This window comes from Rhinopithecus bieti, unplaced genomic scaffold (genome assembly GCF_001698545.2).
Source record: "Rhinopithecus bieti isolate Rb0 unplaced genomic scaffold, ASM169854v2 scaffold_9663, whole genome shotgun sequence".
In the NCBI taxonomy this organism is placed as follows: Eukaryota; Metazoa; Chordata; class Mammalia; order Primates; family Cercopithecidae; genus Rhinopithecus; species Rhinopithecus bieti.
The window spans coordinates 2,405,186-2,432,264 of NW_016806456.1; the positions used below are offsets into that span (position 1 = coordinate 2,405,186).

The 27,079-nt window shown below is 39.5% G+C and overlaps 1 long non-coding RNA gene across 1 annotated transcript in view; it reads right to left on the bottom strand.

Moving 5' to 3' along the window:
• Window positions 1-468: 468 nt before the first annotated feature.
• The window catches only part of LOC108532578 (uncharacterized), a 58,936-nt gene continuing 32,325 nt past the window's right edge, over window positions 469-27,079 (bottom strand). The window contains exons 4-5 of the long non-coding RNA XR_001886482.1: window positions 16,759-16,846; window positions 469-1,509 (exon numbers count right to left, since the gene is read on the bottom strand). This is a non-coding gene — a long non-coding RNA (uncharacterized LOC108532578). The remainder of the gene's footprint in view (window positions 1,510-16,758; window positions 16,847-27,079) is intronic.

Genomic DNA, 27,079 nt, shown 5'->3' on the forward strand with positions numbered 1-27,079 from the left:
ATGTTCCAGCACCAGATGTTATATTTAATTCCTCCTTCTTCCAGTTCTTTCATGTTTTGAGCTTACCTCCACACCTCTTGCAATCATCCACTCATTCACTGACTTTCCATATATCCATCTTGTTATTCATCTTCGTGTTTATTTATTCGCTCATCTGTCCATCTATCTCTCCATTCATTTGTCCATCCATCCACTCATCCCTTCATCTCCTTTTTTTTTTCCCCTTGGGCTACTACCCTGAAATAGGGTAGATAGAAGACTGAAATAGTCTTCTATCATCTCATTCTTAAATGATTACAAGGTCCAATAAACTGGTTTTCCTGAGAGGCTTAGTGAATGCATAGGATGTGGAGTAACATGGGCTTACATTTGAATTCTGTCTCTGTCCTTTACTAACTCTATGATCTTAAGCACATAATTGAAACTCTCTGGGTCCATTGAGGAACTAATAATATCCACCTCTCAGGATTGTTGTAGGCATTTATTGAAAAAAGGTATATAAGGCAAGTAGTACAGTGTCGGAACATGCAAGACACTCAATAAATGCTAATTCATTCCCTCCTCTCTATTTCTTATATCCTAACTACTTTATAATGTTTTTTTCATATATCTTCACCAACACTTGAAATTGTCACCCAGCTCTTGGGCCTTTGCTGAAACCATCCTTCTTCCAACAACTGTGTCCACCCCAATTCCTAACTTCCTATCGAGACACATCACTCTTTCTAACTTCAGGTCTTCAATCATGTAAACTTTTCTTCTTGAATTATCTGTCTTCCTATTTCTTTTTGTAGAAAATGGATCTGATTTCTTGGACTCTCTCCTTCCCCTGTGAAAATGCTACCTCTTTCTATAACCTTCTTGAATCCCCCAATTTAAACCTTTACCCCCACTGTATTACTGTAAGACTTTATTTGCAAGTAAGAGAAAAGGGATCTTCATTTCTGAGCATACATCGTTGAGTGTGGATATACTTGTTATGTGCTTTTCACAGCAATTTCATGAAGTAATTAGTATCTTTATTCTTTTTTAGTAGAAGAACTTTCCCAAGGTCACTCAGTTAACAAAGACCAAAGCAAAAATATGAACCCAGGTCCAAATATCTTAATTCAAAATATCTTCCATTTCATACTACCTTGCCTTCCATCCTCTATCATATATAGTAGTAATTCTGTAAAAATGTTAAAAAACATAATTCTGACATTTATCAAAGATTTTGAAAAATGAAAAGCTATGATTGACCCCATAAATAAATGATATTAAAGGATAGGGATAGTGTTTTATTTATTCCTGTATCACCTTCACTGTCCTGGTGTAAAACACCTACCAATAGGCATATGGTAAATGTCCAACTGAAAGACATCAAAAGCATAAATAGGACCTTTCACCAGAGTCGTATTCTTGAGATTCTGCCTCAATTTCAAATGTTACAAGTGATCATAAATCCTTCAGCCATCATATTGTCAGGGTAAGGTCAATTTCGGTGTTCTTTCTTTTTTGTAAGAATGTCTGCAACAAAAATGGAATTGTTATTGTTAAATTCTTATCATAATAAGACTCTTCATAAATTAGAGTCCTTGGCTATTTTGTGAAAATCCTTGGCCTGATTCCTGCAGCCAGAAGGCAGCAAGCTTCTTTATTTGTCTCTCCATAGCATTAGTAACCCTGTACAAGTTAAATTTGTTTTATTTATAGGTTGGAAGAGCTTTCACCCATAAGGAGTGCCGAATAAATAGACTTTTTCTATCATTCTCCAAAGAGGTTGGAAAGGAACTACTCAGGAGGAAAGCCTGGAGGGTACAAATTGTCAGAATGAAGTGTAGTCTTTTGTTCAGAATCAGAAGAGTTAACCACTCAAATCGTAAAATACCAGATGAAGCTCACTTCACCCAATAGGAGTAAGCAAAGTGAGAAGAAGGAAGACATGGTGACACAGAAAACCTCCAAGGAGTAATCTCTCCAGTTTAAGTCAAGACAAGTTCACTTGGGATTCTCAAGGTTATATTTTTGCCTAAAAGGCCAAGGAAGTATGCTTTCTGATAGCACAGAAAAGAGTCATAGTTTAAAAAAACAGAGATTGAGAGGGCAATGCAGAATAATCTGTTGATCTGTAGAGTGTCTAGGTCTAGTTATTTTTACTTGAGTGTGAGAAGAGCCACTCAAAGTTATTGAATTGAAGGAGTTCAAAGATCAATGCAACATGATTAAATAATCATATTGTGAATTAAATAAACATAAATAATCATATTAGACCTTACATCTGCTATCTCTTTGGAGAGAAATGAGATGGTTATGATCTTTGATAAACCCCCAAATTCTCTGTTGTCCTCATGAAAGGAACATGCTGCTGTTTCACCGTGAGCTTTGAGAACCTTTCGAAGAGAAAGAATGGGTTTTTGTTGCTCAGTACATACAAATTTGCCTCGTGCCCCTTCTAATTAATGGCATTTATTTCCCCCATAGAGTTGCCTAAGGCTGAAGGCAGGGATGTGGCATTGAGACAGAACTAACCTAACTGGCTCTCATGGGGATTGATCACATGCATTGACCTTCCACTACAGTGTTCTAAGCATTTGAGTTAACTGAGTGTGCCTTCTCTACAAATAAGTCTCAGTCATTCCATAGAAAAGAAGATGGGATTGTCAGGTATCAGGTTTAAAACACTGTATCTTTAAGGCAAGGTGAGGTTTACTTTCAAAGCAGGGTGTGGAACTTTCTAAAGAGAAGCCCTGCATGGTCATAAACTATTCATGAAAGTTCTCATGTTTCTAGAATTACCTACTTTCTAGTTCCCTTAACTGGTCTTATTACTACCTGTCTCATCTTCCTGACAACTCTGACCTCAGATCTACCTTTAATTTATTTTAATACATTCCCTTTTTTATCCTGGACATAAGGTGTATAAATTGTTGATATCTTATCCATTTGATACCTGACCTTGACCTTCCTTGATACCACTGTCCTTACTTTTGCTAGAGATGTCAGTGTCAGACACATTTTTCACTGCCTGCTCTTGATATCCCATTCCTACCCCCATTTTTGGCTTTGCTTTCCCTGTGAAAACTTTACAACTGAAAGAGTTTCCACTCCATGACACAAAGCCAAAGGCAGGACAAGGGACTGCAAAGGCTCCTAAGCAAAGTCTTCAGTGTCATAGGCCAGAGGGAACAAGCTCCATCACCCTTAGCATGTAAACAACAAGAGGCCTGGCCTAGTTTCATACACCCCAGAGAACCCTTAGCTAAGCAGGTGGTCACACCAACTTGAGACTGTGCTTCAACTGTATCTATGTCCTAGGAAAAGCCAACCATGTCATTTTGCATCAGCCAATGCAGTGCAATAGAATAGTACATGCTTTGGAGCCAGGGCTACTTGGGCTGGAATCCTGGTTCTACTCCTTGCTAACTGTGTTACTTCAATCAAGTTTCTTAACTTTTCTAAGCCTCAGTTTCCTTACCTATAAAATGGGGGTAATTGTACATGCCTTTCACCGTCATTGTGAGAATTTAGAGATAACAATTATAAGATATAGGACATTGAATATAACATACAATAAATAGAGTTTATTGTTATTTATCTTTCCTTGCTCTTTTTGTCATTATTATTATTGTTATGACAGGGCTTTAATGTCTAGATTCTGGCAAGAATAGTGAACATTTCAAATATCCAGGCAGCTCATTTCTTGAGAGATGGACCACAGGTTTCCTCACAAACTAGGCTGGTTGCTCAGTGTTGTAAATCACCACTTGGCTTCCTGCCTGAACTTTTAATCTTGTCCCCATCTCAATTTAAAGAGGGTGAGAAAGCAGAGACATCAATCGTTTCCTTGTCAAGGACAACAGCCCCTTCCTTCTTCCTTGGATCTCTCCTGGGGACCCATCTGCCTGGTGCCAAGGGAGGGGGCTGTTGCTGAATACAAATCACCATGTGGTGGGGGAGGCTTGTGCTTCTATATCAGCCAAGAGCCATTTCGCCATCTCTGTGTGAGACTCCAATGAGCCCAACCCAGTCCTCTCACTGCTCCTGGGGTTAAGCGCCCCACTGCTTCACAGTCACCCTGGATAGTGATGTAACCATGAAGATGGCAGTTACCCAAGGTACTGGGACACAGACTTTATTGATTTGTTCTTCTAATGCATTAGGAGGAAACAGGAAACCTCAGGAAGGTCATAAGCGACAATTGTGCATTGACTGGCACAGACATTGACTTCATTCAGAAAGGCACGACTCAAGTGGCCTTGCTTTTAGAGAGGAGGGGGCCATAGAGGCACGACTCAGAAAATAAAGACAATAAGCACGGGCTGGATCACAGGGAATCAGAAGGAACTGAAGAACCTAACGCTCAAGCTCACACTTGAGGGAAAGTCTTTGTTCAGTTCCTGGTAGAGCCAGATGTTCAATCAATGTTACTAAACAATTGGATGAAGGCATAAACCAGCAAGGGTGAGCCCCTTAGAACTTCCTCTATCGATTTTCTGGGCACCTCTGTACCATTTTCCCATTTGATTCTGTGGTTACATGCCCTTCTTTCCATCTCTTTTTCATGATCTTTAAAGCTGAGCACGTCAGAGAACTTTTAATGGACTCCCGCTGTTTCCTTCAGCTTTCAACCTCTTGCGATGTGCCCTGTAATCACTGACCACTGCAAAAATCAGAATGACACGTTTGAAGATCTCCTGGCCCTCCTGTACCCTCTTTTCTTCTAGGTCTGTGTTCTGGATATTTGGGGTCTGCCTCTCAAAAGTTTTGCCTTCTCTGATGATTATATTAACAAGAAGTGCCATCTTTCTTCAAGGGTTCTGGTTATTTCAACTTTATCATCCAATTCTCACTTTCTTGTGAGCAATGATTCCAGATGAGCATTTGAGTTAACTGGGTGTGCCTCCTCTACAGATAAGTCTCAGCCACTTCATAAAAGGGAAGTTGGGATTCTCAGGTATCAGGTTTAAAACACTGAATCTTTAAGACAAGATGAGTTTACTTTCAAAGCATGGTGTGGAACCTTGTAAAGAAAACTGTCTGTGAAGCCACATCTTTCCAAATGTTTGGCTTTAATCAATTCAGTGGACTTTTGGATAGGATCCTAAGGTCTCTTCTAACCCCATAACTACAGTCAAATCATTAATCCAGAACTCAGTGGAACATTGCAGTTTTTGTAGAAATGGTTCTCTACTGATTGTTAATACCGAGAAACTATAGACCACCAAGCAGAGATGGAACTTCAAACCATTCTTTTGTTTAGGCTTTTGTGGGCTCTGTACAGGCATCAGATCTCTAGTCCTGGTTTTAGTATCCATATAAAACATCATCTTGGCAGAAGGAGACGCAACAGAAAAGTGATATCTCCAATGAAAGACGTAATGCGGGGGTTTACTCATAAGCAGCATGGAGATTAAGGACAAAGCCTTCTGTAGAGCTCAGATTCTAACACAAGGAGGTGATTAGTCCCAGCTCTGCAAGTTACTCTCTCTGTAATTTAGGCACATGACTTAAACTTTGTAGCCTCATTTTTTACTAATAAACTAATAGTGGCCTCAAGCTTAAAAGGGATTACTAATAAACTGATTTGGGGGTGTTATGAAGGTAAGCAGACAATGAATTTTCAATAGCCAAGCACATAGTAACTGCTCAATAAACAATTGTTGTTTTTTTCCCTCATTGCCCAAGATTCCAGTGAGTTCTGGACTAATAATTTGGCTTCAATTATAGACTCATGGGCTTAGAAGGAACCTTAATATCATATTTAAGGATAAAACATCTATATTTATTAACCACTAACTATGTGCCAGGCAATGTGGTAAGCAATTTGAAAATAATATTTTATTTATTGAGATAACAGATATTATACTCATATTTCAGATGAGAAAAGTGGGGCTCCCATGTATTAAATAGTGTTCTTTAGGTCATGCACCTAATCACTGATAAAGCAGAGGTGCACATCTTGGACTTTCTCACTCCAGAGCCCATTCTCTTAACCACATTGTTGTAAGAACATTTTAGAATGAGAAAGCAGTGGTATGACTTTAATAAGCTAAAAAATCAGTGAACTGTAGAGTCCCTGGGGAAATAGGGTTTGGAGAGTGGAGGTGGAAATGCACTAAAATAATAGATTCCAGTATCGATCTAGTGAGCAGAGCTGAGGAGACACAGATTAGTAGGATTTGTAAAGTTGTTATTAGTATTTGCCAAAGATGTTTGCCATTGCCCATGTTCTTCTTGGGAATGTTGCCTTTTGAATATTACTCTGGAAAACAGGATCACATAAAAATCCTTTCTTTCCTGTGTCCCAACATGCTTATTAAGTTTTCTCAGTAGTGGGTACCACGACAGGCAGGGAGAGAACAGAGATATCAAACACAGAGCAAGTTTTGCATTTGATGTGTTTCAATTACAGATATAAGAAGCTGCATCTGGAAAAAAATGTGGGGCAGCATTTGGATGAGCTTTGAGTCTACACTGAAGAGTCTTGACTTCAGCAACAAACTGACATATGGAGTTATTTAGGAGGGGAGTGCTGTGAGAGCTGCAATTTCTAAAACTCACCCTGGACCAGAGATGATGCTATAGTTTGTTACTTGGTATCCCTGAACACAAAAAAGTCCACAGATGTGATGAGATGAATACCTTAAACTTGTAGGTGAAAAGCCATGTCTATGTGCACATGAGCTTTCTTTTCTGAAAAGAATGTCGAAAATGTTATTCTCAAAGAGTCAGTGATGCAAAATTATTAAGGTCAAATACCACTAGTATTGGCTCAGAAGGAAGAAAAATTAGAGGAAGATACCTAAGGGTTGGTGAAGAATACAGCTGAGAGATGAAGATGAGCAGAGATAGTGTCATGGAGATGGAGCTGGCAGATATAAAGGCTATGCTTCCTAGGACCTAGGAATGACACCTGAAATGGGCAATTAATCAGGCGTGGAAGGTAAGAGAAAAAGGAAAGATGAACCTCCAATGCCTCTTGATTTTCTAGCCTGGGAGATGAATCAACATACCAAGAAAGAAAATACAGAAGATACTATAAGTGTAGGGAGGAGATAATAAATTTAGTGTTGGTATTGGTGTAGATTGCTCCTTGGAATGTAATTATGGAATTGCAATTTTCTCTATGAAGCTTAGAACATATGTCAGAAAGTGTAATTTAACTCACTGACATACCAGACCAATGAAGATGAACTTGTTGATTTGAGATTTGTAATGCAAACACAAAAAGGATTATTTTCTATAAAATTTGGATGTATACCTAAAATTGAAGGTATGACCCCATCTCCTATTTTCACCTCTCTCATTCCCCAATAATCTCTGGGACGAAGGTAGTAATTCATAATGGCTTAAAAATGTTTACACAATGCCCAATGTTTAAATAAATTCTTAAGAATTGGCACAATCCAGATCTTTTCCAAACTAGGTAAAAGAACAATCCAGTTATTGCCAGAATTTTCTTTTTTTATAAAGATATTTGGTATTTTGTAGACATAGTTCAAATTATACCAATGCCTTGACCATCAAAAGTATAAAACCTTACAAGGAAAATTTTCAGCAAATACTGTGTGTCAGTACTAGATCTCTTTGTAAATGTTAACCATTCTAGGCAATTAACATATTTTCATTGCATCAACCCTATGAGGTAGATATTATTTTCCCTGCTTTACAGATGAAGAAAAATGAGAGTGAAAAACTAAGAAACTTGCCCAAATGTGTCAAAGTAGGAACTGGCAGATCTTTTCTAATCCCTAGTCTATATATTTTCTGACTACATCTGCACCTCTGGGTCATTGAGCCCATTCCTTTTTAGTGTCCCCATCACCTTTATGCCTTCCTTTCACTCACCACTCAGTTTAGGTTCCAGAATCTGAAGCTGCAATCATCTTCCAAATCCTCACCTTCCTGGCCCTTCTGTCATTCTCAGCCAGTCAAACTCAGTCCTCAAACCCAACCATGCCTCCCTCGTTCCTACACCAGGGTCACTGATGGTGAACTGGAGAAAAATACTCAACCATACTGTCTGGTCTAACCTCAAATTTGTGACCACAAACCTCAAGTGGACTTTCTATTTTCCCTAGCAACCTTGTCATGTTTTTTGATTCTCTCATTATCCAAGACAACCGTAATGGAGTCTTCTCATTTCTCAACCTTCTTACGCTGCCCCCTTCTTTTTATTCTCAGATGATGACCTTGCTTCTTATCCAGCTAAGAAAATAGTTGTGATCTGAAGATAAAAACATGTATTCTCATTACCAGTTTTCCAACTTATCTGCATCTTAACCTCCAGAGCCAGCTTTCTCCTGTTTGTATATTTATTCATAAGGATTGTTCATGCTTCTACTAAAACCAACCCTTCTCCTTGTGCACTTGATCTCATCTCACTTCTTTCTTTTGGACTTTGTTCCTGTAGTAGTCATCCTTTTGTCCTCGTGATCATTTTTTCCTTTTCTGTTGATCATTGCCATCAGCAGACAAGCATGCTATTCTGTTATCCCGTTTCCCATGTTAAGAAAATGAAACCCGTCCTTGACTCACATTCTCTTCTAGTTCTTGCCATATGTTTTTCCTCTCTTTTAAAGCAAAACTCAAGAAAAGAATTGTCCATCCATACTTACTCTCTCCACTATCTCACTTCTAATCCTTTTTTTAAAAATGTGCCAATCAGGCATTAGTTCCCATTCTTTCAAAAACATTTTTTGAAAACTGTTATTATCAATGCCATCAAACAACGACATGTTGTCAAATCCAGTGATCAATTATCAGTGCTACTCTTAAACTCTCAGGTGCTCTGACAAAGTTATTCACTTTTTCTCTCCTCAATACTCTGTTCTCTTGGCTTCTGTGATAGTCAGTTCCAGATTTTCTTCTCCTTCACTGGCCAACCCGTCTTAGTACTTTTTTTTCTTTGCTGGCTCCTCCATCCCTGCTCTGACGATTCAGTGTGTTTCTCTACTGTCTCCTCGCCACCTGCATTTGTTTACGGATTATTTCATACAGTCTGATAACCCCCAACTTTCTATCTCTTGTCCTAAATTCTTCCATGATATGTGGGATATCAATTACCTGCCAAACATCTAGAATGTCTATTATTTATCTTATATGTAATACAGCTAAAACAGAAATCCTGATCTTTTCTTCCCTCTCAAAATACTCTGATTATTTCCAGTCTTTTTCAAAATACAGAAATCATTATTGATTTCTCATTTCCCCTTATTTCTTACATCTAAGCTATCGGCAAGTTTTGCCAGCTTTACCTTAATCTCACTTCCCTCCATCCGACAGTTCTGGTCTAAGTTACTATGCTGTCTTTGTTGGACTACAATTGCCTACAAATTGATCTCACTGCTTCTACTCTTCCTTCTTTCCTCTCCCCATATCTTTTCTCTACCTCAGTAGCCAGTGTTCCTTTTAAAATGGATTGCGTTTCTGTCTCTAAAATCACTTCAATTGCTTTCCATTTTACTGAGAATGAAATCAGACTTCTTAATGACCCACCAAGCATTACCTGATCCAGTCACTGCTTACTTCTCTAATCTTATATTCTATGACTTTCCCCATTGGCCAATTGTGCTGTATCTACATTGGCATTTTGACTTTCTTCTAACCCATACAACTCATTGTTGCTCTAAGGGTTTTGCATTTCTCATTCTCTGGACTCAAATGCTCTTATCCCAGATACTTATGAAACTCTTGCCATTAAAAAACATAGAACATCTTATTGCAGCACTATCCATAATAGCAAAGACATGGAATCAACCTAAATGCCCATCAGCGGCAGATTGGATAAAGAAAATGTGATACATATGCACCATGAAATACTATGCAGCCATAAAAAAGAATGAGATTATTTCCTTTGCAAGAACACGGATGGAGGTGGAGGCCATTATCTTTAGCAAACTAATGCAGGAAAAAACCCAAATACTGCATGTTCTCACTTATAAGTGGGAGCTAAATAATGAGAACACATGGACACATAGAGGGGAACAACAGACTCTGGGGTCTACTTGAGGATGGAGGGTGGGAGGAGGGAGAGGATCAGAAAACATAACCATTGGGTACTAGGCCTAGTACCTGGTGATGAAATAATCTGTAAAACAAACCCCTTTGACATGAGTTTACCTCTATAACAAATCTACCCATGTGCTCTTGAACCTAAAATAAAAGTAAAAAAAAATATATGAAGAAGGTGACAATGTGACTAATAAAATAAAAATTTGGTCAAGACAGCAAGAATACCATAATTAGTATAAAACAAAAAGAAAACCACACACACTTGGCTGGGTGCGGTGGCTCATGCCTGTAATCCCAGCACTTTGGGAGGCCGAGGCAGGCGGATCACGAGGTCAGGAAATCAAGACCATCCTGGCTAACACGGTGAAACCCTGTCTCTACTAAAATACAAAATTAGCCAGGCGTGGTGGCGGGCACCTGTAGTCCCAGCTACTCTGGAGGCTGAGGCAGGAGAATGGCATGAACCTGGGAGGCAGAGCTTGCTGTGATCCAAGATCGCACCACTGCACTCCAGCCTGGGCCAGAGAGTCTCAAAAAAAAAAAAAAAAAAAAAAAAAAAAAAAAAAAAAAAAAAAGACACTTGAACTACTTAGATAAAATTCTGCTTGTATTAATGTGCATCACATATTAGTATAAAAAGATTTATTTTATACGAACACCCAGTTAAATGTTAAAACAATCTATTGTTAATACTTGCCTGTGTAAGTTGTGACTTTTTGTTGTATGTTTTACTATCAAAGAGATTGTATAACTAAAAAATGTAGAACATCTTTTTAAAATTTTATTTATTTATTTTTTGTTGAGATGGTGTCTTGCTCTGTCACCCAGGCTGGAGTGTAGTGGTGTGATCTCAGCTCACTGCAACCCCTGCCTCCCAGATTCAAGCAATTCTCCTGCCTCAGCCTCCTGAGTAGCTGGGACTACAGGCATGTGCCACCACGCCCAGCTAATTTTTGTAGTTTTAGTAGAGATGGGATTTCGCCATGTTTCCCAGGCTGGTCTCGAACTCCTGACCTCAGGTGATCCCCCCGTCTTGGCCTCCCAAAGTGCTGGGATTACAGGCTTGAGCCACCGTGCCCTGCCCAGAACATCTTAAAAGCCTAGAACTTCTGTGAAAAGAGCCTTAGAGATCTATAACACAAAACTCATTTTTGCATTTTAGAGCTGAGAAAAATGAAGCTTAGAAAGCTAAGAGACTTGCCCAAATCCAAAAAGGAAGTGACCAAGCAGAGACCTCCATTCCTCTGTGACCAATTCCCTTTGCTTTAAATTTTTTAGGAAAGCTAATTACTCTGTGCATGGCACTCTTCTTGTTTTCTACTCACATTAACTGTTATTAGTTACAAACAATAGCACAATTTGTGTATTAGGATTACATTCTTCTGAATTCTTTTCACAAACTCTTTCCTGGTACAGTATGCTTATATGGGCAAGATAGGTCAGAGAAAATATTATGGAAACTCAAGGATGATAGTATTTTAACTTAATAAATGTATTTGGCTTTTTCTCTGTGGAAATCGAAGTGCTTCACTCAGAGGTGTTAATTCTCCTGTGATCCCTCTGAAGTAACTTACAAAGACCATTGCACAGATGAGAAAACCAAGTTTGCATCCCCTGTCTATACTACTGACATCAGCTGGAGGGACATTTCTAAAATATATGACTGGCTGCTTTATTCCTCTGCTTAAAATCCTTCATGACCTCCTTTGCCCTCAGGATAAATTCCAGACTCTTTCACCAAGCTAAGCAGCAGCCTTCATAACCCATACTCTCACAGTTAACCTCTACCCCTTCCACTTCCTTTGGTATACCCACTGCTATTGCCCGGTGGTTCTTAATGCTTCAGCCACACATGTCATGCTCATTGTATTTCACCTCCAAGGCCTTTACCCATTCTGTTTTCTGCTCTGAGCGCCCTTACATACCTGTTCTTTGTAATGAGGAACAGGTGTTACCTCTTCTCTGTATCCTCTGAGGCAGTGGCATTTGCTTCCTCAGTATTTTAAACATCTTATGCATGACCCTATTAAAGAATTTATAAGTGTATGAAGGGTTTTTGTTTGTTTTGTACTTCTCACTTCTCTTCTAGCTTGAGCTCTTGATGGACAAGCATTGGGCCTTATTCCTTTTGGTCTTCATGGAACCTAGTTCAGGACTAGGCTCATGGTAGTATCTGAAAAGGTACTGGATGAATGAGTGAATGAGTGAATGTGACTAGCATCCTGGCAGGAAGTGAGAACAGCCTCCCTACAGAATGTTTTAATGGATTCTCATCTGCCTCTGCCTTGACCGCACCTCTTCCAATTCCACTGATATTTCACAGACTTTAAAATAATCTCTCCCAGGGTTAAAGAGAGCAATTACTCTTGCCAGGCTCCTGGCAGGCACTGCCAACGGCTCTTTAAAGGCCTTCTTGAGCCATCTCTGAGACTCCAAACATGGACACATGCTATGGAATTTACATCCATTTGTTTAGTGCAGTACACTCACCTCTAGTGTTATACAAGATGATTTCTAGGTGATTTGTGGATGTTGTAAAATAGATATGCTATGTCATTTAAAAAGAATTCTTTTTTGATTGATGACAGCAAGTTACAGGTTCTGTTTAAAAATTATTTAGGTTTAAAATGAATAGATTTAAAGAGAAATATTAAGTTCAAAAAACACAGGTGTATGGCAAAACCTGTGAAGTGGTGCCTGAATGACTGATGGTAGAAAAATAGCTGATTTCATTCCTGTAATCATTCACATACTAATTCATCAAATGATTATGGCACGTTGCATGGCAGACCCTATTCTAAGTAAGCGGGATATAGGCAGTGAACACTTTGTTTTGGTCTCTGTCCTTTAAAATTTAGACAATCTCCTTAGGCACATTGCACATTCCACTACTGGAAAGAACAATTCGCTAGTGTTCACACTGGTGTGGGTTGACTAGATTGGATGAGAATGGCATAATCACTTTCTGGAAAAAGAAAAATATATACAAATATACATGTACATCTATATGTATGTGTGTGTACATGTGTGATCTTGTGATCTGGATTACTGTTTTGCCAATTCTAATCAACAGAATATGCTAGTGGGTATATACATATACACTCACCACACAACCTCCCGAATATTAGAATTATTAAGTCACACTGCATAGGAAATGGAGCTGTAAAATAACTTGCCAGGAGTGGAGCTGAAAGGTAGACAGTGAGTAATAGGAACAGAACTGACATTGGCATCAGATCAGAATTCAAATATCAGTTTTGCTACTTACTTCAAGACTTTGGGCATGCTCACAACATTCAAGGCCTTAAATGATTAGTTATGCCTAGCATGGATATGGGAGGGGGAATTGGATGATTAGTTATGTCTGACAGTAGCATGAAAGGGGAGAATGGCAACATGCTTGCTGCACTGCATTTACTGTTTCTGAGCTGGATAGCTTTGAAGAGATCTTTGAAGGCTAACTTTATGCAGTTCTGCAAAAATCAACTTCTCCATATTTTTCAAAAGAGTAAGTAGTGAGTGAATATGGCAAAGATGGCAGTGATGGTGCTGGTGGTAATGGTGTGGAACAACTTCAATTTACCTCCACAAAACTGGTGGTAGGAGGCCTCTAAGATAGCCCCCAGTAATCCCCACCTCCTGCTGCTCCTCCCCATCTGTGATTCTCTGTCTTTCAATGTGAAAGATATATCATTTCCCTTTTAACAAGTAAAATACAGCACAAGTAATGGAATGTCATTTCTGATATTCGGTTATAAAAAGTCTGTCACTTCTGTCTTGGGTTCTCTCTCTCCCTCTCCTTCTCTCCCTTTCTCTTTCTCTCTTGGAAGGAAGCCAGCTGCCATGTTTCAAACTGTTCAAGGGAGAAGTCCAAATGGTAAGGAGCTGATGTCACTGGTAAACAGTCAGTGAGGACATGAGCCTGCCAACAGCCACATGAGGAAGCTTGGAAATAGATCCTCTCCAAGATTACTCTTGAGATGACTGCAGCCCTATCTCACACCCTGACTATACCCTTTTGAAAGATTCTTAGTTAGAGACAAACAGCTAAGCTCCACCTGGATTCCCGACCCACAGAAATTGTGAGATTGCAAATGCTTAAGCTTCTAAGTTTTGGAGTAATATGTGGCAAAAGAAAACAAATACAGAACTCTAAGTTTGGCAATCACTAAGATGAGTCTTGACCTGTAATATGGTGGCCTGAGTCCTATATTTTGTATATTAAGAATTACCTTGAGCTCAGATCTCTATTTGGGTACAAAACCATCCTCTGCACATATAGACACTGGGGGACCAGAGTCACATGTTGCTGTGAGCTTCAAAATAGTATTCCAACTTCCAACTGGATATCGCTTAAAGAATGTCTCCACATTTAACGTTCCTAAATTCTCCCTAGTCCTGTTCCTCTACTGTTATTCTCTATTGTAAGGCTCAAGTCACAAACTTTGGAATATCAGCAATTCCCTCTCACTCTCACTGACTATAGCTTATCTCTAGAATCCTCCCCTTACTATCACGGTTCAACTTCACTACCAGGATCTCATACCTGGATTAGGGCAATAGCTTCCTGTCTATCTTCTTGCTTGTCCCAAGACTTCCTCTTGTACTGCACCCATTACAATGCTTTGTCCTTTTATCATTGGATCTGTAAATTTGTAATATTTAATGTGGAAACAAGCATATAAAAACAAAACTATCTTGAATTCCGTCATCTTTAATCTGATTTAATTTCTGTATAGCCTTTTAGTCTCTGTCTACCTGCAAAAAATATATCTCTGTCTATATGCAGAAATGTATATCATTTGATGGTAATAATATCTATATATTTTTTTGTGTGTGTTTTACTTTTAATCATTTTCTCAATTTGCCACATTTTGTCTTTGAAATTATTATTGCCAATGATGCATACTATTCCATGGAGGGGATATCCCTAAGATACTTAACTATTTCCCTATTGGACATTTGAGGTATTTCTAATATTTATTATTATAAGTGATATTGGATTATCTTCCTGTGAAAAATTGTTTTCCCCTTCTCAATTAGTTCACTATAGTAAATTTTCAGAAAGAGAATCACTAGGATAACCATTCTGAAAACTTTTTGTTATTAGATAGATGTGCCTCATATTTTTCTGAGAAGATTGAACCTGGGGCATTTTGTGCCAAGAATGTAAAACAACATCTTTTAATTTCCAAATTTTTTGACATAGCAACATAATTATTTTAAAAATTCCCATTATAAGTGACTCATTTGACAGCATCAAAAAATTCCCATAGTAATGTGGACAGATGAAAGCGTTTAGGAAGAAGGGAAGAGCAGAAGTACTTTAAAGTTTATTAGGACTGGACATATTTTTCTCCATTCCAATATGTGAGCAAACAAACAACTCTCACTCTATTTATTGACCTCTAGGAATGTAGATGCCTATTAATTTTCATACCAACTTTGTAAACGTAAGCCCTACTGTCAGTACTGTGCTCCTCCCTAGCGGGTGACAAGGCAGCTGTGCATAGAACCCACAGACCTCTCTTTCTTCAGAATACCCTGGGTACCTGGAATGCCAGCATACTCTGCCCAAATGGCCCTAGCCCAGATTTTCACGATCATAAACAATAAATGTAATTTTTATTCTAAATCTTCCTCCCTGTCCTATTCTTCTCCTTCCTTTTGTTCTCCCTCTTCCCTTCATCCTTCTCTCCCATCCCTCCTCATTCTTTTTCTTCTTCCTCTTCTATTTATATCAAACTTTGTGCATAGAGGCCACACTAGTATAGAAATCAAGAGTGAGGACTGTGAAATCAGACCACCTGGGCTCACTCTCAGCTCTTACACACTTAAGCAGCATGAATATAGATACAATTGTCTCACTGTTCTTTGGTTTCCTCATCTGAAAAATGGGGATAACCTGACTGCTTCCTCCTGGAGTTGTTATGATGATTAAATAAGTTAATATATACCTGGCAATTATAACAGTGTCAGCACATGGTGAGTGCTCAGTAACTACCAGCCACTATGACCGAATCCTTTCACATCATTTCCTTAGAAAAGGTTTCCAGAAGGGGAATTACTGAGACGGGGTAATAACACCTTTTATGCTCTTTTCATGCTTAACCTCCTGAAAGTGCAGCACTGATTTCCACTGGATGGTGACAGTTTCAAGGACTCCACCTTACTCAGGGCTGGAGAGGAAGGCATGGAGGATAAATGATTCACTGTGGCCTGGCCTGATGTCACCTTAGCAGTGGGCAGCCAGGCTTGTGTCTGAGGAAAATGCAGCTAGACTCACCCACATTATACAGTTGGCTGCGCAGTGGTGTCAAGCAACAAGCTGATACTGGAGAGAAGTCAAGGAGAAATACGATTGCCTCAGGATAGGCACTGCGCTTGTCAAGAAAATTCCTAAGAACATGAAGAGAGACGTGCTTAAACGGTTCTGTGAGTCATATCTAGGAATTTGTAGAACAAAAGGGCAATCACTCCATGGCCACGCAGGGCTCCTGACAGAGGGCTTTCATGGAAGGACCAAGGAGGGCCAGAGAACACAGAGCAGACCAAGTCATTACCTCCCTGGTGATTCCTGACCCACATTTACAGGAGCCAGTTTCCCTTTCTTCTTCTATGAGGGACATTAATAGTTCAGTTCTTTTTAGTAGACAGAGAGGTTCTGGGTATCTGAGGGGTTTAAGAAAGACTGACACACAGGACTGCAAGAAACTCGACGCACGCTGACAAGACCTGACTTCCCCAAAATAACTTACTCACCAGATCCTTGTTGCTGGTAATTTAGCAGCAGTTGGGGCGTTTTCATGGTTGTCTTGAAAGTCAGGACACTGGGTTGATGTGACTGCTACTGACAATGATGAAAAAAGGTGAGAATGTGATAATGATGATAATGAAAAGAATGAAGAGAATAAGAAACTAATATGGACTGAGCATGCCAGTGCTGGGTGCTTTCATATGTTTTATCTCAACTTATTTTCATGACCTCCCTAAGAGGTGGATATAATTATCCCCATTGTACCTTACAGAGGTTGGGTATCATGCCCATGGTACCATAGCTGCTATGTGCCCACCAAGGATTTAAATTCCTGTCCACATTTAAAATCCTGGGGTTTTCCCCCCAAATTCTATGCAGTAGATAAAACACCATGAAACAAAACAAAACAAAACAAACCACCCAAAACAAAACAAAAAACAATCCATCTTGGAGAAATACCCCCATGTAACCTTTCTGAAGGGCATCGGACTTTCTGTAATTACAAAACTAACTTTGCTGCATGTCATGTACTTTGTGTTTTCTGCCTTAAAGCCAATTAAACACATTACCCCTGCCAGGACCTTAGACTAAAAACCAGTTCCAGATTTGTGAGAGTCTGGAGATGTGGGGATTAAAACAGCCTGATCACAGAGGGTTAGACTATTTGAAGGGTGAGCAGCCTTCACCCAGTGATCCTAGCGACCTGGTTCCCCTTATGGGGCAGCCATCAGATTTCTCAGCAGATCAGTTGTTCCCAGCTGACTTGCTCATCTGAGCAGCCAGAGAGCCCTCACAGTTGCCCACTGAGAGCACACCTGAGACTGCCCGGCTTGTCAGTGCCCGGCAAGTTTGCTGACCTGATTAACCTATGATAATTATTTTGTGAAGCTACACAGAAGGCGGAAGGTACTAGACAGACAGCCCTGTTGGCCAGGCCTTCACAGTTCATTTCCACAGGGCATTCCCATTTAAGTCTCTGGACATGAGCTAGATTCATCCCCACATATTTCTTTCCCTTTTCTGCTTGTTCTCTTCCCTGCCCTCTATCGTGCACATACCAGGGCAGGGTCAACAAGTTCCTTGTATAAAAAGATGCAGAGTGAGGAAAAAAAGAGAAAGGTGACTAACTCATTTTCAGGACAAGCTAAGCAGTCTAATGCATATTTAATAGAACTGCTTTGCAAAGCAACAGTTGTGTCTCCCAAGAATTATGGAGTTTTTAAGGCAAATGACAGAAGGGAATTTCCCGAAATGTTCCTCAGTGGAAAGAGCAGAATGTTGACTTTTGTGGAATCATGATCTCCAGGCATGGTGACTGAGACAGTTTTTGTTGGTTACAAACCTGGTTTGAATCTTGTTCTTGAACACTTCTGGTCTTATGATTTTGCACTGAGTTTTTCATTTCCTGGAATCTCAGTGTCTTCATCTTCCAAGTGGGAATAATAATAGTCAGTCATAGGGTTGTTACAAGGACTACATGGGAAAATATAGATAAGAAGCTAAGCACAGTGCTCAGCACAGAGAAATACCAAATAACTGGAAGCTGTGATGATAACACATGTTGTTACTCGGGGTATCATATCTAAAGGAGAGTCCAGGAAACAAGGTCATACAGTCCAGGTACCATGATGCAAGGTAGAATCAGGAGTCCAAGAATCATGGAATGAAGGGATTCCTGAAGGAGTTCTCTTAAGAAGGCTGGAGATGTCTTTTCTGCTATAAAGGGGATTGACTAAACGTGCATTCAGGAGATGGTATGTGGATGAGTAATTTTCTTTGGCCCCAGTAGACTGAAAACCAGAACTTCTTTTAATTAAACCACAGAGGTTGGGCACGGTGGCTCAGTCCTGTAATCCCAGCACTTTTGGAGGCCGAGGTGGGTGGATCACAAAGTCAAGAGACGGAGACCATCCTGACCAACATGGTGAAACTCCGTCTCTAGTAAAAATACAAAAATTAGCTGGGCATGGTGGCGCATGCCTGTAGTCCCAGCTACTCAGGAGGTTGAGGCAGGAGAATCACTTGAACTCGGGAGGCGGAGGTTGCAGTGAGCTGAGATCACGCCACTGCACTCTAGCCTGGTGACAGAGCGAGACTCTGTCTCAAAAAATGAATAAATAAATTAATTAATTAAATAAATTTTTTAAAAAAACCATGGATACCCCTTGAGAATTATGACTTCATTCTTTTCTTGAAGTCAGGCTCAAAGAGCAGCTGTCAAATTATATCCATCCACTTCAAGACCTTGATCTCTTTCAGAAAGTCATATCACGTTCTAGGCTCATATTATTGAGGTCTGGTTTTCTGTTCTTTCATATTTACTCTCCCTTTTGCTCATGCAAGAAGACTAGATGTCAAATCATGCAAATAATCTGTTAGTTAAATTTTTTAAAGGGAAGAATGTAATGACACTAAAATTTGGAAAAAGAAAACAAATCATTCAAACTCATTTCGTGTCATCTCCTTTTATTTACTTTATCTGAATCCACTTAGACTTTAGGTAGTCATAATGAACTTTTAAAATGTTTGCTTCTTTCCCCTATACTTATATCATAAGTGCTTTGTGCTTTTCATTTAGTCTTCATGGTTATCACTGCAGATCGTTCCATAGTATTATTGTCCCTAATGTTAGATAGCTAGGGTTTTTCACATTTTTTTTCTCATTCGAGTTAATGCTACAAAGAACATCATCCTGTATAGATTCATTTTATTCTTTTTAATGATCTCTTCAGGATAAATTCCACATTTGGAATGGTTTATAATTCTTGATATGTTATCATATTGCTTTTAGAAGACCTATACTAATTTTATTGTCTCCAGAATAGAACACTTACAAAATTGCCAGACCTGGATGCTATTTTTCTTAATTTGCTAATTCTTTTTCTGATTATTTGTTAACATAGTCATGTTCACAAGACTTATTAATTGTTTACAATTCCTCTCAAATGATCTGCTTTTACAAAAAATAAACCTACCAGGTATCCTAAGTGTGACTGTGATGGGTCAACCCTGGGTTCCCCGAGGCTGGACCCTCAAGAGGCTATAATAGGTTGGATTGTCTCAGAAGCAGATCCTGATATAGAGAGTAGCATGGAGAAAATCTGTTAGGGAGGGCTCTTAGGATTAAGACCTTGGAAGGGAAGAGAAGAAAGCAGGATCTATTGGGCAGGGAGAGAAGTCAAGGTGTGGTGTAGTCTTGATGCACAGGAGTTCACAATGTCCCACAGGAAGTTGTGAAGATGGGATGATGGCTTTTGAGAGCTGTCGAATGTTAGCTTGAGAAGCTTGAGCATATAAACACCCTGACAATCAGTCACTGGATGCAGATGGCTCTGAAAGAGTGTGTGAACTTGGGTCAGGTCATCTCTTCAGCTGAGACCCTGCAGGGGCCAACAGTTGAGGGCTATCTTCCCACAGAAATCCTTCCAGGCAGTGACAAATTCTTGATTCCTGAAGCAGTACCTGGGCAACCAATCACAGTGTCCAGGGCCACATAAGGAGTTTAGACACAAACCCACTTCAGTTGCATTTTTTGCTCCAGCATTCACAGAGGTGTTACATCTCATTTCACCCTGGCCCTGAAAATCTGAGCATCTGAGCCTGGCCTCCTGCTCAGTCCACTTCTCAAGGCACTGTGGTGCTGGGGACGAAGGGAAGAGAGACTGAGCAGGTTAAGGGGCACAGTTTAGTGGGGGAATCAACAAGTGACACACAGTACTGTGCAGGGAGTCTCCAGAACCAAGATGGGGAGCTTAGGGAAGGCTTCTCGGAGATAAAGCTTAAGTTAACACTGGAAGGAGGAATAGGAGTTTATGAGGGGAAAAACAAACAAACATTATAACCATCTGCCCCTCATCCCTCCACTCCTCTACATTCTTACATTCTTAACAGTACTTGAGCCTGCTCAGATCAGTCTGCCACGAATGCTCTTCTTCATCCTCATCCACTTGCTTAAGTCTTACTTATTCTTCAGAGCCCATCTAAATGCACCTCTTCCCTACAACTTTCCCTGCCTTAGTCCAGAGGTACAGGTGACTCCAAAGGAGGTTCTCTCTCCCTCCATATCCCCTCCCACAGCACTTAGCATCCATGTCTGCCACAGCCTTCATCACATGCTTTGCCTCCTCCACTGAACCACAAACTTAGATTCTGTGACTCCTCTTTTCAGGCTTGAGAGAGAGCTGGGAGACTGCTGGACTATGGTAAACCAATTGAAAGATCATTTCTTGAAATTCAATCCTAAAGGCCATTGCTGGAATTCAGTAGCTTCTCAATAAAAAATACACACTGAATACATTTACATATTCAAGTTCATTTTCTATTAGCTTTCCTTTAAGGAAATCACTTTTTTTTTTTTTTTTTTCCCTCATTGGCATTTGGGAGAACGTCCACTTCCTAATACGTGTGGTTTTCTCTCCTGCTTGAGAAACCTGAGCCTTCCTAAAGATCATCAGTCCATTCCACCAGCCCCACCCACCAACGAGCAGGCCAATGCATGTCTCCTTAATTAATACAGAGCCTTTTTTTTTACTTGTGAGAATGCCAAACCTACTCTCCTATCTGAGATGAATAACCCCAGCTAAAATAGAACCCACTGAGTCTTCTAGCCAAGGAAGTGGCTGGCAGAGATGGGAGTGGGGGGCAGTTGGGGGGATGGGTAGAGCACATTTTGAAGCATAAATTTCCCAGGGTCAGGACATTTCATTAGGAGACTTCTAGATGTGTTTTTCTCTCTAAAGACTCAAATGAAAGTCCAGAGAATTTACCAACTGCAGTGAAACATTCTGGTGCTTTAAAACCCTTTCTTTATCACCAGGAGCCCTGTTGCCCATTAATTGTAAACAAGTTTGCTCGTTGATCTAACAAATGCCTATTTATTTTTTTAGGTTCACCCTGTTTCATTTTTAATTAAAATTGTTGCATTGATTTGTTTTTAAAATAATAGCGAAGACTCTGACTTTGTAGGTTGAGAAATAAATTATCATTTGAAGGATTAGAGTGGCTCTTCTTTTGATTTTAATAAAGATTAGAAGAAGAAAAAGAAGCACAAAGGAATGAATGCAGCTCCCCCAATATAATGAGTTAGACGGCTTCCCCCCTTGATCAAACAAAAGAACAAACATATTAAACAAAGAGTATAGATTTGACAAACCATCTCTGCTCTGGCAAAGGATTTTCAAGGGGATTTGGAAAGTTGTAGCCTGCCCGTGTTCTGTTATTTCTGAGTATATTAAAGCCAGTACTCTGTTAGCTTAGGTATTGTTTTTGTGTGTGCTTTGCTTCCTGGCAATAGAGTCTTTCTTTAAGAAAAGCAATTGGGAGATACCCCGGTCCTGGTTAATCTGTTCCCCTTTTCACACACAGACCATTGTCTGTATATGCTTCCCAAGAGGCACAGGCATTATGTCCTGGGCCCCCTCTCCCAAATCGGCAGGCTGTACAAAGGAACAGTACATCTTGGGAAGAGCCTGCTGGATTTCCATTTGACACTGGAGCTGTTTTGCTTTGTGTAAACCTCAATGCAAAATGTGCCAGTTCCCAAGGAAAAGCAACACCACCAAAAAAACAAAGCAAGAAATAAATTTGGCTGTGGTTTGTCAGTGTTTCACTCAGACCCTCTACCCCAAAGAAGAAGAGTTTGGGAGGTTCCTGCTGTCTTCATGGGTGACTTCAGGGCTCTGAATAACATCCATCCCCCATGAAGGTGCTGAGGGTCTGGCTGTATCCCTAGAATAGGAATTTCTGGAACTGCCCCTTTGTCCTAATGTGCACTGTGGCTTTCCACCCCGATGTAAATGTCAGGGGAGCTATCTATACACCTATCAGTCAACTCTGACAACTGGACTTGCACAATGGCTGCCCTTGTCATGTTGATATTTAATTACTCCCTGTTTACTAGTTCTTTTTTTCAGGTTATAAATATGGCCCCAGACAAATACACACACACACACACACACACACACACACACACACACACACACACACACAAATGCCTCTGATAACTCTGGATCTCCCTCTCCTTCTCCTTCCTTCTTTCTCCACTTTAGTTTCTTAAGAGTGTGCTATATTTGCTATCTCCTAGCTCCAACTTTTGCTTGCTCCTCAAGTTCCTGCAGTGTGGTTGCTGCCCTTCACTCCCAACCATGATTCCAGCCTGCCTGATATCACTAGCTACTGCCATGTTCTTAGGCACTTGCTTATTTACTTCCTCTTCCTCCAGACCATGAGCAAAGTCAGTGTTGGGGTCATACATTATTCATCCCTGTGTTCATAGCATCATGGGGCTCAGTGCCTGTAACATGGTTTGGCTGTGTCCCCACCCGAATCTCATCTTGAATGGTAGTGCCCATAATCCCCACATATCATGGGAGGGACCCAGTGAGAGGTAATTGAATCATGGGGATGGTTTTATCCCATGCTGTTCTTGTGATAGTGAATACATCTCATGAGAACTGATGAGGGCAGTTCCCTTGCACATGCTCTCTTGCCTGTGGTCATGCAACATGTGCCTTTGCTCCTCCTTCACCTTCTGCCATAATTGTGAGGGCTCCCCAGCCGTGTGGGACTGTGAATCCATCACAACTCTTTTACTTTATAAATTACCCAGTCTTGGGTATTTCATCATAGCAGTATGAAAATAGACTAATATAGCCTGTTTAACTACATGGATGTATTTCAAAACTATCACATGGTCACAGTTTCTTCTTAAATTATGGAAAGAAAAAAATATTTCCTGAGCATTTTGCCTATAGTAGGCACGATACTGGGAACAGCCACATACATTTTCTCAGTCATCTTTCCTACAACAAGGTATTTTGCAGATGAGGAGGCAGCAGAGGCTCTGAGAGACAAATTAACTTGCTCTAGATCACACAGCCAGTAAGTAGAAGATAGTAAATCTAGGAGGTTGTGTTTTAAAAGGCATTTCTGTTCTTTGGGATGGTTTAGATTTTGGTCCAAATGTTTCAGGCATTGAGAGCACTTCATAGAAATGGAAGACTCATCTGAGGTGAGTGTGGGAGTTTCAAATGCTGAGGAAGTGGGGAGTCATCTCCTAGCTGCCATTATGCCTATGAGACAGATTCTTCTCTTGGGCAGTGCATGGCCCACTTAATTGGAGAAAGGGTAATAGCATCAACAAATATACTTAATGAGATTTCTGCTCTGTTATAGCAATAGCTTGTGTTAAATTTATGAATTGTATGAACTCACTTAATCCTCAAAATAATCCTAGGAGGAAAGTACTCTTATTAGTTTAATTTTATTGATGAGAACCCTGAGAGACAAGTTAGACAACTTACCCAAATGATAAGATAAATTGCCCAAGGTTGTATAGCTGGTAAGTAGTGAAAGTAGGGTTCAAACTCAGACAGGTATCATTCCACTGTCCAGTACTGTAACCACCATATTATCCCAGGTAAATTATCCCTCTTCTTAAAAGTCCTAGGGTTTCTATATTTGCCTGGGGGTGGGAATATCTGGAATTCATTTCATTGATTCTCCAACCTAAACATGCTGAGTTTTTTCATCATTTCTCTATATGGTGACATTCTGATACGCTACCATCTTGTTTTCTCTTTGGGGATCGTCTTTCACTTTATATAGCTTCCTCTTAAAGCATAAACCCTAAAATGGAGCAAGATGTTCCAGGAGTTGTCTGTCTTCTTGATGTAGCATAAAGTCACTAAAGTACCAGTTTTTGTGGTCCTGTCACATATAATGGTTTATGCTGTTCTTCCTGCTAACCAGACTTCCTGAGTCTTTTTTCAAAGAGCTGCTGGGACATTCTTCCTCACTTATTTGAGGGTACTTTTGGCATAAATTCAGACAGTATCTTAAATTTATCCTTGATAAATTTCACTTTGTTAGATTCCTTTAACCCATAATTTTTGCATGTGCTTTCTTTAAGTCAGCTACCAAGTTGCTAACCAGACATATTGAAAAGTGCATGAGATTTAGAATTGGGAAACCTTGAATTTAGAGTATGGTTTGTCACTTAATGAATTATTTTATCTTAGGCAATTTTCATTAACTGCCCTTGCCTCAGTTTTCCCATCTGTAAATTAAGTCTACTGGTGTAGACTCAAAGGACTGTGAGAATTCATTGAGAGAAAGGCTTTAAAAATAAAATCTTGCTATCATGATAATTATAAATATTTCAATCCTCACCGACCATTCAAGAGCCTATTCAAAAGTCAAAAAAGAGTCCCAATATACATTTTAAGCTTTTATTTTTGTTCATTTGCATTATATTTATGTTACAAATGTAACATAAATAATTTCATGCAGTGTTCCTAGGGTTCTGCATTGGTTTTTAAAAATGCTTAGTAATTGTTTACACTGTTTTTTGAGAAACTAGCTGTGAAATATGAAATATGTATTCTTAGAAATGCTTCTAATGAGCTCTAGTATTTGTATAACAACTGTAGTAATACAGTTACCTGCACAAGATGTTAATAGAGCATTATCCTCTTCTGGAGATATAACCTGAGCTAGGACACATCAAGCAGAGCCTGATGATTTTCTGCCTTAGTCAGAGGCAAGGTCATCTTTACTTTCTGGGCTTCCTCTAAGGACTCAAGCAAATAGCCTCAGGAGGACATGTGAGAGAATAAGAGAACAGAAAAATGATAACTAATTTCTGATCCAGATCTCATTCAGATTTGCACCTTGATAATACTAAGCTCTCTAACCATTTGAACCACTAAATTCTGAACATTTTGCTAGTCTTAACTTTCAAAGTCACCTCAATCCTTCACCATTTTACTGACTTCTCAGATTCTTCCATGACAGGCTCTGATCACCAATATTAGCCTGAGCTTTCCAGACTTTAAGAACTGGCCCATCGCCTCTTCTGACATCAGATGCCTGTCTAACCCTTCAAGTCTTCCACATTCAGCTGGGCCTACACTTTGAGCTGTAGATAAAATTCTGCTACTATCAGCAAGAAAAGAGCTACAAAATACATTCTTGAAAGGCTCTATTAGGTCTTCAGGATGAAAATAAAATATTTTTTTCTTACTCTCAGGCAATGTAAACCTACACAGCTGATTCAAATTGGATTTCAGTCTAATGGGACAGGCAATAAATCTTAGTGGTTAAGAGGGTGAGACAGACCTGGGTTTGAATCCTAGTGATTTCAATTGTCAGTGGAATGTGGGGCAAGCTCTTTCCTTCCTAATTCTCAGCTTTTTTACCTCTAAAATGAAGATACTGATTCCTATATCACAGAATTATTAGAAGAATTATATTAAATAATATGTAAAGTGTTTATGATACTGCTTTGTACATAATAAGCACTTCATAAGTACCAGATACTAGTTTATAATTTGATGTGGTGCACATTCTACAAAATTCTGACCAGTCTGTCTGGCCCCAAGTCCCATGCTTTTTCCACTGTGTCAGGTGGCTTCAATTTATAACCTCAAATTTATCAGTCAGTTGGTCTTTTGTAAACAAAAGGTCTTCGTTTAATTGTAGACTGTCTATTGAATTTTTTATTTCAATAACTATATTTTTCATTTCTATAAGTTCTAATTAATTTTTTAAGTATCTAAAAAAATTAATTTTTTAATTTCTTTTCTCAGCGTCTCATTTTTGCAACTCTTTTTTATGCCTTTCAACTGTTTAAATATACTTGTATAGTCTCTGTGAAATTGGTTAATTATTGGAGTTCCTTAGGGCTTAACTCTGTAATTTTTTTTTCTGCTGATAGCCACTCACAATAGATCAATTGTTAATGTGTTTTCAGTTTGGGATTGAGAGTTTATCTTGAGTAGGTCTTTATCCACAGGAATCATGTTCATTTTTGACTGAAAGTATTTGTCCATAAGAGTGGTATTCCAGATTCTCTAGGGATATTAAAAGCCTAGGACCCATTTTGTGTAATATTCTAGCTTGGAGGTTCCAGGATTATGTAATATAAATTATAGCCCCAGGCATACATGTTATTCAAATTGGTGTTTACAGATTTCAAGAATATATTATCCTAACCACAACCTAGCTGACAGAGATAAACTTTCTTCTCATCTGTCTTTGGGGACAGGCAGCTCATTTCTAGTGTATCCTTTTATCGTATGTGTCGTTCTTCATGGGTCCTGGTTTTACGCAAGTGTGTAAGTTCTGACTCTCCTCACATTTCATAAGCACAAGACTTCATTTCCTTTCACAACATGGGCATTAAAACCCAAACTCCTAGACTCCCATGAGTGACTGTGCCTGCCCTCTGTCACCTCAGGGAAGCGACAGCATAAGCACACATGCTTACAACTTTGCTTTTGAGTTCCTTCTTCATTTCTGACCTCTGACCTCGGGGGATTTCCCTTT